Source organism: Pavona decussata, unplaced genomic scaffold, assembly GCF_977016875.1.
Source record: "Pavona decussata unplaced genomic scaffold, jaPavDecu1.1 SCAFFOLD_241, whole genome shotgun sequence".
Lineage (NCBI taxonomy): Eukaryota > Metazoa > Cnidaria > Anthozoa > Scleractinia > Agariciidae > Pavona > Pavona decussata.
In genome coordinates this window covers 127,879-144,048 of record NW_028145646.1, presented here as the reverse complement: position 1 = coordinate 144,048, position 16,170 = coordinate 127,879, and the positions used below count along the sequence as shown (strand labels likewise).

At 39.1% G+C, this 16,170-nt stretch overlaps 1 long non-coding RNA gene across 3 annotated transcripts; it reads left to right on the top strand.

The window, feature by feature from the left end:
- Window positions 1–821: 821 nt before the first annotated feature.
- On the top strand, window positions 822–15,739 carry LOC146457520 (uncharacterized). Of its 3 annotated transcripts, none has more exons than XR_014858452.1 (3): window positions 822–995; window positions 13,932–13,995; window positions 15,343–15,739. It is a non-coding gene; the product is annotated as an uncharacterized LOC146457520 (long non-coding RNA). The 3 variants fall into 3 exon arrangements; XR_014858450.1 differs by lacking the exons at window positions 13,932–13,995; window positions 15,343–15,739 and adding exons at window positions 3,881–3,944; window positions 5,301–5,700 and having other exon boundaries at window positions 834–995; XR_014858451.1 differs by lacking the exon at window positions 822–995 and adding an exon at window positions 9,978–10,134.
- Window positions 15,740–16,170: the final 431 nt, after the last annotated feature.

Below are 16,170 nucleotides of genomic sequence, written 5' to 3'. Positions count from 1 at the left end.
TAAGGAGAGGATACGATAAAGCCAAATCTATTCCCCCACTTGTTACATGGTTTATAAGCAAACTTAAATGAAGGGTATTTTCTAGTACCTCTAGATTACAATAAGCTTCGGTGCACAAGCGAACTTTTTTCACTGGGGGCTGTAGTTGATTTTCCCGAACGGAAATTGGTGTCCGCTGGGGGGTGTTGGAATGAAGGGACTCCCATTGCCGGTTTTCAATGCCAAGCCATAAAAAAAAAATAAAATCGAAGCAATTCACTGGACGATGTCAAGAGTTTGACGTTTTGCAGAAGGTTAATAAAGAAACATCTTGCCCAAGTCTCAAGTGCGGAGACGCTATAGTTGTTTTGAAACCTCGATGACCTTATCTGAAACTAGAGAATTCATGTAAAATAGCCTTTGTCCTGCGCGAATATATCTTCGCCTCCCTGCCTGTTCCTATATTTCAATTAATATAATTTGACGGCTCTTGTGAACGTTGTTTTTTTTCTGCCTACAGGAATTTCATACGCGTGTTCCAACCATTGTTCTGTTAAGTCTTCTAATGTAAACTATTCATGTATGCACCCCGTTTAAATTTTAAGGTTCTAATCTTCGATCTTCCCGTCTGGTCAAGTAGCTTCAGGCAAGAAACTTAAGCCCTCGCTCCTCACGCTCTGTGATTGGTTGATAAAACTCACGCTACTTTCTCAACCAATAAGATGTAAAACCAAAATCAATCCTGCCTTGCTTGCACGTGTTTTTCCCGCGCTTGCCGTCGGTTACATGTACTTGCTTTGAATTCTGATTGGTTCATTGCGCTGTTTGCACCTGTTGTGATTGGCAAGGGCAATTACTTTGGTTTGGTTTTACGATAAAACATCTAGTCTGCTGACAAACTTTCTTCCTAACCCTTGCTCGTCGAGAGTGCGGATCAAGATCCTACGAGTGCTTGGAACATCGTCTCTTACCATATCCACCTTGTCAGTTTGCGTAAAATGGCTGCAGCAAGCGAGGTAGGTCATTGATTTTACAGCCTTAGAGTCTCGCTAAAAAATGCAAGAGGAAACTTTCGTTTACCTATCGCTATTTCACTATTTATTTATTCATTCCACATTGCCTGCGTGATTCCTTTTTCAAATGAGGCTTATGAAAACGGTAGATTTTCTTGCTCGCATATCTCAACTTTAAAATGAAACGTTAACGAAACTCGACGACACACAAAAACATGTACAATAACAACAAATGGAGCTCAAGAACAACTCACAGTTTGCGCGGGATCGAAGCCCGTTACAACTACGGTACATGGGATCTAACGGATTTAACTAACTTGAACTCGACGACATCAGAGAAAAGTCAAAAAGGCTTTGCGAACCAGCATAACTTTATTCTGACTCTGAATAACCAATCTCGTACCCAGAGTCTTCAGGCTTTTTGGTCAGCGGGGCAACGCCCGGAAGACTCTGGGATAACCAGAATCGTTTTAAGCTAACAAGTTACGTAACTGTTACGTAAGCTGTTAACGAATTAACTGCTAATAGACTTAGGGGCGCGGTTTTTTTTTTTGGGAGTATCAGAAAACGGATTTGTGATCTCAGATCATTCGGATCTTGCCGCATCAAAGGAACCGACGAATCCTCTGAACAAGGATTCGTCGGTTCCTTTGTTGCTGCATGATCAGAATGATCCGAGATCACAAATCCGTTTTCGGATTCTCCCAAAAAGACGCACCCTTACTAAAGTTATTCGGTATGTTTGAATAACATTTCTTTACGTAAAAGTACAAAGAGCCATACAGCACGTGCTCACATCTGGGTACGAGATTATGCACCAACCATGACTGGACTCATTCTGACAGCACGTGAAATATTCATGACAAGACTTTTTTCCTTTGCGATCTTAATAATTTATACAATACATTCTGTTTCGCCCTGAACTTAGTAATGAGGCGTGTTATCGAACCCTTTTGAGACAAATTAAGAACTTATCATCAGTCAGTTTTTGTAGCTTTAAGTGCAAATAGGTGTTTCACGGTTTTCGACGCCATATTGACGAGTAGGCAAACAGGCTTGAAATAAAAGTGTTTGTATGGAAATCCGATGTCAAATAATTCTCATAGAACATCACTTCTGAAAAATTCATGAATTGGAAACTTTTGGCAGGAGGAAAAGGATTTTAAGTAAAAAATTGGAGGGATGTAGCTATGTCAGAAAGCGTCCAGTCGTGTTTTGAACTTTTCATACATTTGTCTGTAAAGCGAACCAGCCGTGAACTGCTACTAAAAACAGTTCGCGGGAAAAAAATATAGGGAAATGTATTAAAAGTTCAAACACGACTGGACGCTTTCTGGCACAGCTACATCCCTCCAATTTTTTTCTTAAACTCCTTTTCCAATCGCCAAAAGATTTCAATTCATGAATTTTTCAGAAACGATGTTTTATGAAAATTATTTGACATCGGATTTCCATACAAACACTGTTATTTCAAGCCTGTTTGCCTACTCGTCAATATGGCGTCGAAAACCTTGATAAGGCCTATTGTTGAATACACCGTGCTCTTCTTTTATAAAAACCTTTTCAATAAGAACGTTGACGCTGAGATCATACTAGGAACACTGCCCAGCCTGAGAGTCAGTAAAGAACATTTTCATGTTGAGCAAATGTTTTTAAAATGAACAGTATAAATACGGATGAAATAATTCATGTAAAACTTAAGTCTATACAGTCCAATTAACCCAAATGATAGGTGCCAGGTCTTGGTCACGGCCTTATAGCGCATACATTTATTGGCCGTTTTTATGCTAGAGACGTTAAAGTCGTCTCGAGACAACTTTAACGTCTAGTATTAAAACAGTAAATAAGAAAGACGCATTTAACGCCTGACGACTTTAACGTCTTCTGTTAAGTGCGTTGTTTAGACGCACTTAACAGACGACTTTAACGTCTCAGACGTTAAATGCGTCTAGACGACTTAAATATTGAAATACTAACTAATTAAGATTAGTTTCAAAGTTCAAGTCTTACATTTTTACTCTATCGGAAGCCAAAGTCTCGAAATTACAAACGTTGCCGTCTGTCACATCCCAAAAAGGATCATGATTTATAGCTGAGAAATACAATCCTTCGACCCCGCCTGTAAAACGGCGACAATCTGTCATCCGCCGATATTTGAACAGCGGAATCGACTCATAAACGTCAGAAATTTGGCTTTTGAATTTGTTCGTGGCGAGCCCTGCCCAAATTTAAATGTAATTACATGTGAAATGTTATGAATCCTTTTGCGACAGAGGGCTGCTAACATCTTGAATTTGCGAACGGAAATTTGCGCGTGATGCTCAACGAGTTTGCCTATAAATTCTGAAGGTCTCTGAAGAGTCTCTTGGCCGAGACGAAACGCCGCATCAGACTAGCCACTGCACAAACATTTCACAAGTATTTGACAATTGTTACTTAATATTAACGATCTTTATACAGAGAACTCACATTACGGAAGCTGGTATTCAGTGAGGTCCAGTATAATTTAATTTAAGATTTTTAGTATAAGTAAACTCCCCTTGAAGGGAACTATATCAATAATCTATGACACTTATACACGAGGAAATGTTGACTCTGATGGTCGTTGTATTGTAAGACAAAGCAAACGCTAACTCATGTAGTATCTTGGCGAAGACTTTAATAGTAGGTAGATGGTTAAATATTCTTTTTACAATGTAAGAATTTCAAACTATTGGAAAAGGCAATGTACAAAGTCCAACTGTGCACATATACAGGACCAGGCTCGATTACACTAACTGAAAGTTTCCTGGGTCATAATTGCATTTTAAAAGATATTTCTCGCCAACGGTTAATGTTGCTAAAAACCTTCCTAACAATTATTTTTCTTTGCTGGCCTTGTGCTCTAGAAAGGAAACAGACCTCAACTGGAGGAATTCGAAGAAAATCCAAACTGTAAGACTGACGGAAAAGGTAAAAACTCCAGCATCTGAGGTTAATTTCATGGCGGAATTGTTTGTTGTCGATCACTTTTGTAATAAGGCAGGAACCCCAGCGAGCAATCCTTAATTCCAGGAACTCAACAGATCGTTTTATGTCTTTCTCTCTCCGCCCAAAAACCAAACCCATAAATGCTACTCTTATCAAAAACGGTTTCTTACGCCGAATGATAGAAACGAATGGCAAGCACATGGCTTGCCATTTCACGTGATCTGCGAAAAACCTAGGAGAGGGGTGGACATAATGGCCATTACCACCTCCTCCAGACCCAGTCCATCTGACTATCCAATAAACTTTGGTCAAAGAGAGAAGACATAAAAGTTCTATTTGCGAGCAAATATTTTATTTGACATACGAAAGGGACTGCTGAAGGTCCCACGCTGTGTTCTGGCACAACACATTCCATATAATTTTCAATTAGTGCGCGTTTCTTCCAGTCTGGCTTTGTGCTATTAACGCCAAGACACCAACATTGCTGTATCATAACATACTTTATGAAGAAGGAGAAAGTACATTATTTCTCTCGAGATTACAAATTCTTTTCCATTCGACCCTAAAGTCTAGTGAATGTTGGATCGAAAAACTGTTTGGAGATTTGCCGAAAGGAACACACCCTCTGCATCAGTTTTATTCACTTGATGAGCTATTATGTGAGGATACTCAGTGGAGAATTTAATAGATGAAACAAACAGCGGCGATGGCGTCCTGACGTTAATCGCACCGCCAAGTAAGAGGACGAAACGCGTAACAATTGAAAATTACGTCGAGTGTGTGTTGCTGCTGCAGTAGTGAGCTTAGAAAAGTTCCGTAGTCACCTCGATCAGTTACGTTTCTAGAAGGATTGCTTGCTGTGGCACCTAGGTTACAACATCGTTCAAAACACGTGACAACCTCCTATAACACTTTGAAAACAGATCCTCCTAAATTTGTGGGTTTTCGTCCCCATGGAAAAAGAGCAAGTGGTTGTGGTATACGTGAGCTGTAAACACCACAGGAGCTTAAGAACAGAAGAAAAGCTCAAATTGCTCCTCTCGAAAATGTCTGTCGCCGCTCATTGGAATGGGCATTTTAAGAGAATGTGAAACTACTGACAGAGTTTGTTTAAAAGTTCAAACGGGCTTTTGACGGTCATAAGTAGAACCAGTTTCTTTAGTAGAATATCCGTTAAGAGACCTCAGGTAAGTCTCCCTACCAGTTGAGATTTTTAAGAGGTTTATGTTCGCTTTGGATGTTTAAAATATGTTTGATTACAGTGTTCACAAGCATCTAGCTTTAAATCTAACCATGTATAAATAACCTTGCTTTACACTACGTTTTTATTTTTTTCAGATCCACTGTTAAGTGCACCCAAAGTCACAGAAATTTTACCTGCTGCTTTCTTAATGCTGGAAAAGATAGAATTGTTGGAGCACTGTTCCCGCACCAAGACCCTGCCCCTGATAGGTTTCTAGGATGGTTAACCTGACTTACATCGTTTTCAAACTCGCCAACTGATAAATGTTAGTTTCTTAATGATTTTGAGGCAGTTTTGCCAGTCCGAATATGACAAAATATCAAGTAAGCCTTTTTTTTTTCATTTCAAAGTATTTCAATTTTGTAAACCTAGTCTTTCAGATACATTTCATTTTGCCATATCAGGTTTTTATCGAAACGATTTCGTCTGTGTCAAGGTGATTAATGTTATGTCAAGCGATATTTTATACGCCAAATAAATCAATGTTTCATACAAGCTCGTTTCTTTTATTTTGGCAATAAAGAGATGAGATTTTGACCAGAAGCTGCATGAGAACTGAAAAATCATGATCGGAGAACGAGGATCGGTGATCTTATTGGCCTTTCCATTAAAACTGAATTCTAAGCCATTTTAAATTATGGATTTGATGATCATTGATCTGAAAATGGATCATCCGTAAGGAAAACTACGGATCAGAAACTCCTGATCTGGTTCACCCCCAAAACACGCATCGCTAAATGTAGATTTTCCTATTTGCTTCTTTCTGTTTTGAGGCATGCGCACGAACGTGGCATACAAATATCCGTATTTTAACAACTGATAGTATGACCGCGTACATTGCTAAAACGTACACTGGATGCCAAAGTTTAAGCGTACTGTAGTGTTCATGTGTCTTATCAAAAAAGCGACGAAATTAGCTAATTACGCGGGATGCCCTGAGGGCAGCTCGTGTCTAAAATTGGGCTGGGTATCTTTTTCTTCGTCGTCGTCGTATTTTTTTCTTCATGGTAACATCAAATCTGCACATTAGTTACACGGGATGCCCGCGGGGCAGACCATATCAAGTTTTCGGTCATGTATCTTTTTTTTTTCTTCGTCGTAGCTTCAAATCTGCACATTAATTACGCGGAGGAAACAGAGCAGATGTCACAGTACAGTGATTACTAATGCGTGACGCTGCAGACTTTGTCGAACTGATGCCTAAGTGCTACTGCTAATCGACTAATCGATATAGCATAAAAAGATTGAAGTTTGATTGTCAATTTTTACTAAAACTTTTCATTTAGGAAAGCTTTGTTTTTGTTTGTAACTGGTTTGCCAGATTGCTATAAAGTGGGAACCCAACTACTAATACAGGGAAAGCATTTTAAGAAGAATACCTCGTACTTTATACGGACGCTTTGATCCTTACGTTTTCACCTTTAATTTGGAGACAGAGACCGTTTGTACACTGATTTTTTTTTCAATAGAAAACTTGAGTCAGATCCCCTTTTCCGTATCTGTCCATGTTGCCCAGCGCCCAGTGGGGTCATGACCTTATCAGAAAGTAATTTCCGGGATGATTTCCAGTAACACAACGATAAAATATCACGCAGACTTACTGAATAAAACTATTGAATTATTTCAATTGCGAAGGGACGATAGTTTTAAAAATCTGCGAAACATACAATGGAGGTAAATAAGGCAACATTAAGCATGCCCTATTAGGGGCATCTTGTTTATGAGTGATGTTAATTCTGAAAACCCACAAAGTAAGGAGAATCAGCTTTTGAAGTGGGATAGGAGGTTTTCCACCCTGTTTGGGATGTTGTGATGAGGCAGGTACCAGAGCGAGCAATCCTCAAGAGCGATTACTCCTAAGAACCTCATTTTCAATTTTTGTCTAAAAAAAATAGATTTCGATCACTCTTCCATCAACTTCTCTTGGCAAGTAGGTAACAAATATGAAATACTAGCAGAGAAATTTAATTTTCATAAAATTTTGTGATTCGAACTTTTCGCACCCCAGGCTGTGCTCGAAACCCACTTGCAAAATCGTGAATTTTGCAAAACTTGCAGCTGTTAGCTGTGGAGAATACAGATCATTCAAAACCTCCAAATTCGCTAGTTATACACTATGACTCTTCACGTTTACAATGTCTTAAATTGCAATCATAATCTTTAATTACTGTAATGAGTCTGAGTGCAGAAAGGTTATATACTACTGCTGCTGCATTAGTGAGCTTAGAAAAGTTCAGCAGTCATTTCGCTCAGTTACGTTTCCAGAACGATTGCTCGCTGTGACACTTACTTTTCGTCGTTTCTTTCAAACTGTGTATCACTAGTAAAATGTGTATGCTCCGACTCTTTTTCAAGTTTACTGGGGAATTTTTCTGTTCAATAAGATCAGTTATACCTTAGTTGAGTAAAATTTACAGAAAATTAAACGAAAGCTCACTGGTCTATATGAAACCTGTCTCTGCATGCTTTAGTCCTATCCCTTACTCGTCGCCAGTCATCTTTCATTATTAACGAGAGAAGGTCAAAAGAGATGCACGCATGGGAGGAAGAAGGGGAGAGCTCTCACTCTTCCTCCTTCCCGTCGTCCCCTTCGTTGCGTTGCCGTCCTAGTCTCTTCTCGATCGTACGAGATAATAAGAGACGACTTGGGACGAGTCAGGGCCTATCCCAAAACTATCTCTTACTGCCCTTACTGCACCAATGGGAGCCGGTATAATTTTGTGAATTCGTAGTATAGCCGTAGAAGTGAAGAAATAGAAATTAAATACCGTCGGTTGCATCTAAGCGTGTACACAGGAGGGAAAAACATGTTCTAGTTGGGTGCAACATCACGTGTTTTGGCGCTAAACATTCGAAGTTTGGAGGAGGCAGCGGCTGTTGTTGACTTGATTTGTTTTTGCCAGTTAACAAAATATTTTTTGCAAGCATTTTTAGATGTTAAGAATACTTTCTTGAGACAAGTGTGCTGTTTCTGAATGAGAAATATACCTGCAGGTTGAGAAAAACGAAATAAACTTATGAGTGGAACGCGCTGATCTTGCGCGACAGTTTGCTTAACGGCTGTCATATTCTGACTACACTATCACGAAACATTCAATGTGAAATAGTTTATTGAGGAATGGTCAGTCAGTCAACCGACAACAACAATGTGTCCTGACATATACTTATTACAACATACAACATGCTATAGAGTCTAACTTGAAAAGCTTGAAAAATTAAGTGTACCACGCCAGATACGAAAAACCACTAAAAAACAACTCTTTAGATGTGGCCAAAAAATATGTGGAAACGTATTCCCCATCTAATGCAGCGGCACAGAACCTCGAGGAAGAGGTACAAACAAACCCATAACTCCATAGAAAAAATTTAACTAAATTTGAAAGCAGCGAACAGGTAGACTGACTGAGCTAGAATGATTAATATTCCCCGCTAAAACATTAAGTACTCAAAACTCTCCCTTGAGAAAACTAAAACCTCTCAATCGTGCTATCAGAATAGTAATTTCTGACCAATTCGTTCCTTAGTCACTCAACCGTCAGAAATTACATATTTCAAATGTTTGGCGACAAAACACGTCATGTCTGGCACCCTATTAGAACTAAACATGTTTTTTAGTCTTATGTCCACGCTTAGATGCAACCGACGGTATATAACTTTGTTTATTAAAAACTGGTATATGAGCCATTATATCATGGCAGAGAAGTCGCGACTATAAATTGTTTTCTGGTTGCTCTTGAAAAGGAAATCAACAAGGCCTACCAATATTACTTGATTGTTTTTAATAAAACAATTATTCCACTCGCGCTTGTTGGATATGAGATGATTATAGCCAACTCGGCGCTACGCGCCCAGTTGGCTATCTATTTATCCATGCTTGTTACATTTCGTATATTCTTCTTCTATATCAGCCCGTCCTTAAATGCGACATCACACATGCATAATCCTCTCGTCGACCAGTACATTTCTTGCACAGAAAAAATGGTTGCAGACTTAAGGAGAGGATACGATAAAGCCAAATCTATTACCCCACTTGTTACATGGTTTGTAAACAAACTTAAATGAAGGGTATTTTTTTGTATCTCTAGATTACAATACGCTTCGGTGCACGGGCGAACGTTTATCATTGGGGGCTGTAGTTGATTTTCCCGAACGGAAATTGGTGTCCGCTAAAGGGGTGTTGGAATGAAGGAACTCCCTATGCCGGTTTTCACTGCCAAGCCATAAAAAAATAAAATCGAAGCAATTCACTGGACGATGTCAAGAGTTTGACGTTTTGCCCAATTCTCAAGCGCGGAGACGCTATAGTTGTTTTTAGACCTCGATGACCTTATATGAAACTAGAGAATTCATGTGAAATAGACTTTGTCTTGCGCGAATATATCTTCGCCTCCCTGCCTGTTCCTGTATTTCAATTAATATATTATGACTGCTCTTGTGAACGTTTTTTTTATTCAACCATTGATCTGTTAAGTCTTCTAATGTAAACTATTCATGTATGCACCCCGTTTAAATTTCAAGGTTCTAATCTTCGTTTTTCCCGTCTGGTCAAGTAGGTTCAGGCAAGAAACTTAAGCCCTCGCTCCTCACGCCCTGTGATTGGTTGAAAAAACTCATGCTACTTTCTCAACCAATAAGATGTAAAACCAAAACCAATCCTGCCTTGCTTGCACGTGTTTTTCCCGCGCTTGCCGTCGGTTACATGTACTTGCTTTGAATTCTGATTGGTTCATTGCGCTGTTTGCACCTGTGGTGATTAGCAAGAGCAATTACTTTGGTTTGGTTTTACGATAAGACATCTAGTCTGCTGACAAACTTTCTTTCTAACCCTTGCTCGTCGAGAGTGCGGATCAAGATCCTACGAGTCCTTGGAGCATCGTCTCTTACCATACCCAAGGTATCGGTTTGCGTAAAATGGCTGCAGCAGGCGAGGTAGGTCATTGATATTACAGCCTTAGAGTCTCGCGAAAAAATACAAGAGGAAACTTTCGTTCACCTCTCGCTATTTCACTATTTATTTATTCCATATTGCTTGCGTGATTGCTATTTCAATTGAGGCTTATGCAAACGATAGATTTCCTTGCCCGCAAATCTCAACTGTAAAATGAAATGTTAACGAAATTCGACGACTCACAAAAATATCTACAATAGCAACAAATCGAGCTCAAGAACAACTCACAGTTTGCGCGGGATCGAAGCCCGTTACAACTACGGTACATGGGATCTAACGGATTTAACTAACTTGAACTCGACGACAGCAGAGAAAAGTCAAAAAAGGCTTTGCGGACCAGCATAACTTTATTTTGACTCTGAATAACCAGAATCGTTTTAAGCTAACAAGTTACGTAACTGTTACGTAAGCCGTTTCCGAATTAACTGCTAATAGACTTAAGGGTGCAGTTTTTTTTGGGAGTATCAGAAAACGGATTTGTGATCTCAGATCATTCGGATCTTGCCGCATCAAAGGAACCGACGAATCCTCTGGACAAGGATTCGTCGGATCAGAATGATCCGAGATCACAAATCCGTTTTCGGATTCTCCCAAAAAGACGCACCCTTACTAAAGTTATTCGGTATGTTTGAATAACATTTCTTTACGTAAAAGTACAAAGTGCCATACAGCACGTGCTCAACATCTGGGTACGAGATTATGCACCAACCTTGACTGGACTCATTCTGACAGCATGTGAAATATTCATGACAAGAGTTTTTTCCTTTGCGATCTTAATAATTTATACAATACATTCTGTTTCGCCCTGAACTTAGTAATGACGCGTGTTATGGAACCCTTTTGAGACAAATTAAGAACTTATCATCAGTCAGTTTTTGCAGCTTTAAGTGCAAATAGGTGTTTCAAGGTTTTCGACGCCATGTTGACGAGTAGCCAAACAGGCTTGAAATAACAGCGTTTGTATGGAAAACCGATGTCAAATAATTCTCATAGAACATCACTTCTGAAAAATTCATGAATTGGAAACTTTTGGCACTAGGAAAAGGATTTTAAGTAAAAAATTGGAGGGATGTAGCTGTGTCAGAAAGCGTCCAGTCGTGTTTTGAACTTTCCATACATTTGTCTGTAAAGCCGGAACCAGCCGTGAACTGCTACTAAAAATAGTTCGCGGGAAAAAAATATAGGGAATGTATTAAAAGTTCAAAACACGACTGGACGCTTTCTGGCACAGCTACATCCCTCCAATTTTTTTCTTAAACTCCTTTTCCAATTGCCAAAAGATTTCAATTCATGAATTTTTCAGAAACGATGATTTATGAAAATTATTTGACATCGGATTTCCATACAAACACTGTTATTTCAAGCCTGTCTGCCTACTCGTCAATATGGCGTCGAAAACCGTGATAAGGCCTACTGTTGAATACACTCTTCTTTTATAAGAACCTTTTCAATAAGAACGTTGAGGCTGAGATTATACTAGGAACACTACCCAGGCTGAGAGTCAGTAAAGAACATTTTCATGTTGAGCAAATGTTTTTAAAATGAACAGTATAAATACGGATGAAATAATTCATGTAAAACTTAAGTCTATACAGTCCAATTAACCCAAATGATAGGTGCCAGGTCTTTGTCACGGCCTTATAGCGCATACATTTATTGGCCGTTTTTATGCTAGAGACGTTAAAGTCGTCTCGAGCTTTAACGTCTAGTATAAAAACAGTAAATAAGAAAGACGCATTTAACGTCTGACGACTTTAACGTCTTCTGTTAAGTGCGTTGTTTAGACGCACTTAACAGACGGCTTTAACGTCTCAGACGTTAAATGCGTCTAGACGACTTTAATATTGAAATACTAACTAATTAAGATTAGTTTCAAAGTTCAAGTCTTACATTTTTACTCTATCGGAAGCCAAAGTCTCGAAATTACAAAAGTTGCCGTCTGTCACATCCCAAAAAGGATCATGATTTATCGCTGAGAAATACAATCCTTCGAACTCGCTTGTAAAACGGCGACAATCAAGATGTAATTCTGTCATCCGCCAATATCCTGATAACGTTTGAAAAGCGGAATCGACTCACAAACGTCAGAAATTTGGCTTTCGAGTTTGTCCGTGGCGGACCCTGCCCAAGTTTAAATGTAATTATTGTTATTTGTAAAATAAAAAAAAGGAAAAATTGTCAAATACTTGTAAAATGTTTGTGGCTAGTCTGATGCGGCGTTTCGTCTCGGCCAAGAGACTCTTCAGAGAGCTTCAGAATAGACCTTATCACGGTTTTCGAGGCCATTTTGACGAGTAGGCAAACACGTCTGAAATAACAGTGTTTGTATGGAAATCCGATGTCAAATAATTTTTCATAAAACGTCGCTTCTGAAAAATTCATGAATTGGAAATTTTTAGCACTAGTAAAAGGATTTTAAGATAAAAATTTGGAGGGATGTAGCTGTGCCAGAAAGCGTCCAGTCGTGTTTTGAACTTTCCATACATTTCCCTGTATTTTTTTCCCGCGAACTATTTTTAGTAGCAGTTCACGGCTGGTTCGCTATACAGACAAATGTATGGAAAGTTCAAAACACGACTGGACGCTTTCTAGCACAGCTACATCCCTCCAATTTTTTTTCTTAAAATCCTTTTACTAGTGCTAAAAGTTTCCAATTCATGAATTTTTCAGAAGCGACGTTTTATGAAAATTATTTGACATCGGATTTCCATACAAACACTGTTATTTCAGACGTGTTTGCCTACTCGTCAAAATGGTGTCGAAAACCGTGATAAGGCCTATTAATAGGCAAAAGCGTTGAGCATCACGCGCAAAGTCCCGTTCGCAAATTCAAGATGTTAGCAGCCTACTGTCGCAGAAGGATTCCCAACCGCACGTACACGTGTTGAAATTGATAGAATAAAGAATTGAAAACTTGCCAAATACTTGTGAAATGTTTTTGGTTTGTCTGACGCGGATTTTTTTTTTTTTTTTTTTTGCGAACGGGACTTTAGGTCTGATGCTCAACGAGTTTGCCTATAAATTCTGAAGGTCTCTGAAGAGTCTTGGCCGAGACGAAACGCTGCGTCAGACTAGCCAAGAGCATTTCACAAGTAGTTTACAATTTTTCAATTCTTTATTGTATAAATTTCAAATCGTGTACGTGCGGTTGGGAATCCTTCTGTGTCAGAGGGCTGCTAACATCTTGAATTTGCGAACGGAAATTTGTGCGTGATGCTTAACGAGCGAGTTTGCCTATAAATTCTGAAGGTCTCTGAAGAGTCTCTTGGCCGAGACGAAACGACGCGTCAGACTAGCCACGAGCATTTCACAAGTATTTGACAATTGTTATTTAATAATAACGATCTTTATACAAAGAACTCACATTACGGAAGCTGATATTCAGTGGGGCCTAGTAAAATTCAATTTAAGATTCACAGTATAAGTAAACTCCCCTTAAAGGGAACTATATCTAATCTATGACACATGTACACGAGGAAATGTTGACTCTGATGGCCGTTGTATTGTAAGACAAAGCAAACGCTTACTCATGTAGTATCTTGGCGAAGACTGAGTAGGTAGATAGTTAAAATATTCTTTTTACAATGTAAGAATTTCAAACTATTGGAAAAGGCAATGTACAAAGTCCAACTGTGCACATATACAGGACCAGGCTTGAACACATTAACTCAAAGTTTTCTGGGTCATAATTGCGTTTTAAAAGATATTTCCCCCTAACGGTTAATGTTGCTAAAAACCTTCCTAACAATTATTTTTCTTTGCTGGTCTTGTGCTCTAGAAAGGAAACAGACCCCAACTGGAGGAATTCGAAGAAAATCCAAACTGTAAGACTGATGGAAAAGGTAAAAACTCCAGCATCTGAGGTTAATTAATTTCGTGAATTGTTTGTTGTCGATCACTTTTGTAATAAGGCAGGAACCCCAGCGAGCAATCCTTAATTCCAGGAACTCAGCAGATCGTTTTATGTCTTTCTCTCTCCGCCCAAAACCAAACCCATAAATGCTGCTCTTATTAAAAACAGCTTCTCACGCCGAATAATAGAAACGAATGGCAAGCACATGGCTTGCCATTTCACGTGATCTGCGAAAAACCTAGTAGAGGGGTGGACATAATGGTCATTACGACCTCCTCCAGACCCAGTCCCTCTGACTATCCAATAAACTTTGGTCAAAGAGAGAAGACATAAAAAGTCTATTTGCGAGCAAATATTTTATTTGACATACGAAAGGGACTGCTGAAGGTCCCACGCTGTGCCGTGGCACAACACTTCCCATATAATTTTCAATTGGTGCACGTTTCTTCCAGTCTGACTTTGTGCTATGAACGCCAAGACACCATCATCGCTGTATCATCACATACCTCATCAAGAAGAAGAAAGCAAATTATTTCGCTCGGGATTGCAAATTCTTTTCCATTCGACCCTAGAGTCTAGTGAATGTTGGATCGAAAAACTGCTTGGGGACTCGCCCAAAGGAACACACCCTCACCTCCTTGATGAGCTATTATGTGAGGTCACTCAGTGGAGAATTTAATAGATGAAACAAACAGCGGCGATGGCGTCCTGACGTTAATCGCACCGCCAAGTAAGAGGAAGAAACGTGTAACAATTGAAAATTACGTCGAGTGTGTGTTGCTGCTGCAGTAGTGAGCTTAGAAAAGTTGCGTAGTCACCTCGATCAATTACGTTTCCAGAAGGATTGCTAGCTGTGGCACCTAGGTTACAACATCGCCCAAAACATGTGACAACCTCTTGTAACACTTTGAAAACAGATCCTCCTAAATTTGTGGGTTTTCGTCCACATGGCAAAAGAGGAAGTGGTTTTGGTATACGTGAGCTGAAAACACCGCAGGAGCTTAAGAACAGAAGAAAAGCTCGAATTGTTCTTCGATCTCGAAATTGTCCGCCGCGGCTCACTGAAATGGGCATCTAAAGAGAATGTGAAACTACTGATAGAGTTTGTATAAGAGTTCAAACGGGCTTTTGACGGTCATAAGTAGAACCAGTTTCTTTAATAGAATATCCGTTAAGAGACCTTAAGTAAGTCTCCCTACCAGTTGAGATTTTTAAGAGGTTAATGTTCGCTTTGCATGTTTAAAATATGTTTGATTACAGTGTTCACAAGCATCTAGCTTTAAATCTAACCATGTATAAATAACTTTGCTTTACACTACGTTTTTATTTTTTTCAGATCCACTGTTAAGTGCACCCAAAGTCACAGAAATTTTACCTGCTGCTTTCTTAATGCTGGAAAAGATAGAGTTGTTGGAGCACCGTTCCCGCACCAAGACCCTGATGGGGGGTTTCTAGGACGGTTAACCTGACTTGCATCGTTTTGAAACTCGCCAGCAGATAAATGTTTGTTTCTTAATGATTTTGAGGCAGTTTTGCTAGTCCGAATATGACAAAATATCAAGTAAGCCTTTTTTTTAAAATTTCAAGTTATTTCAATTTTGTAAACCTAGTCTTTCAGATACATTTCATTTTGCCATATCAGGTTTTTATCGAAACGATTTCGTCTGTGTCAAGGTGATTAATGTTATGTCAAGCGATATTTTATACGCCAAATAAATCAATGTTTCATACAAGCTCGTTTCTTTTATTTTGGCAATAAAGAGATGAGATTTTGACCAGAAGCTGCATGAGAACTGAAAAATCATGATCGGAGAACGAGGATCGGTGATCTTATTGGCCTTTCCATTAAAACTGAATTCTAAGCCATTTTAAATTTTGGATTTGATGATCATTGATCTGAAAATGGATCATCCGTAAGGAAAACTACAGATCAGAAACTCCTGATCTGGTTCACCCCCAAAACACGCATCGCTAAATGTAGATTTTCCTATTTGCTTCTTTCTGTTTTGAGGCATGCGCACGAACGTTGCAGACAAATATCCGTATTTTAACAACTGATAGTATGACCGCGTACATTGCTAAAACGTACACTGGATGCCAAAGTTTAAGCGTACTGTAGTGTTCATGTGTCTTATCAAAAAAGCGACGAAATTAGCTAATTACG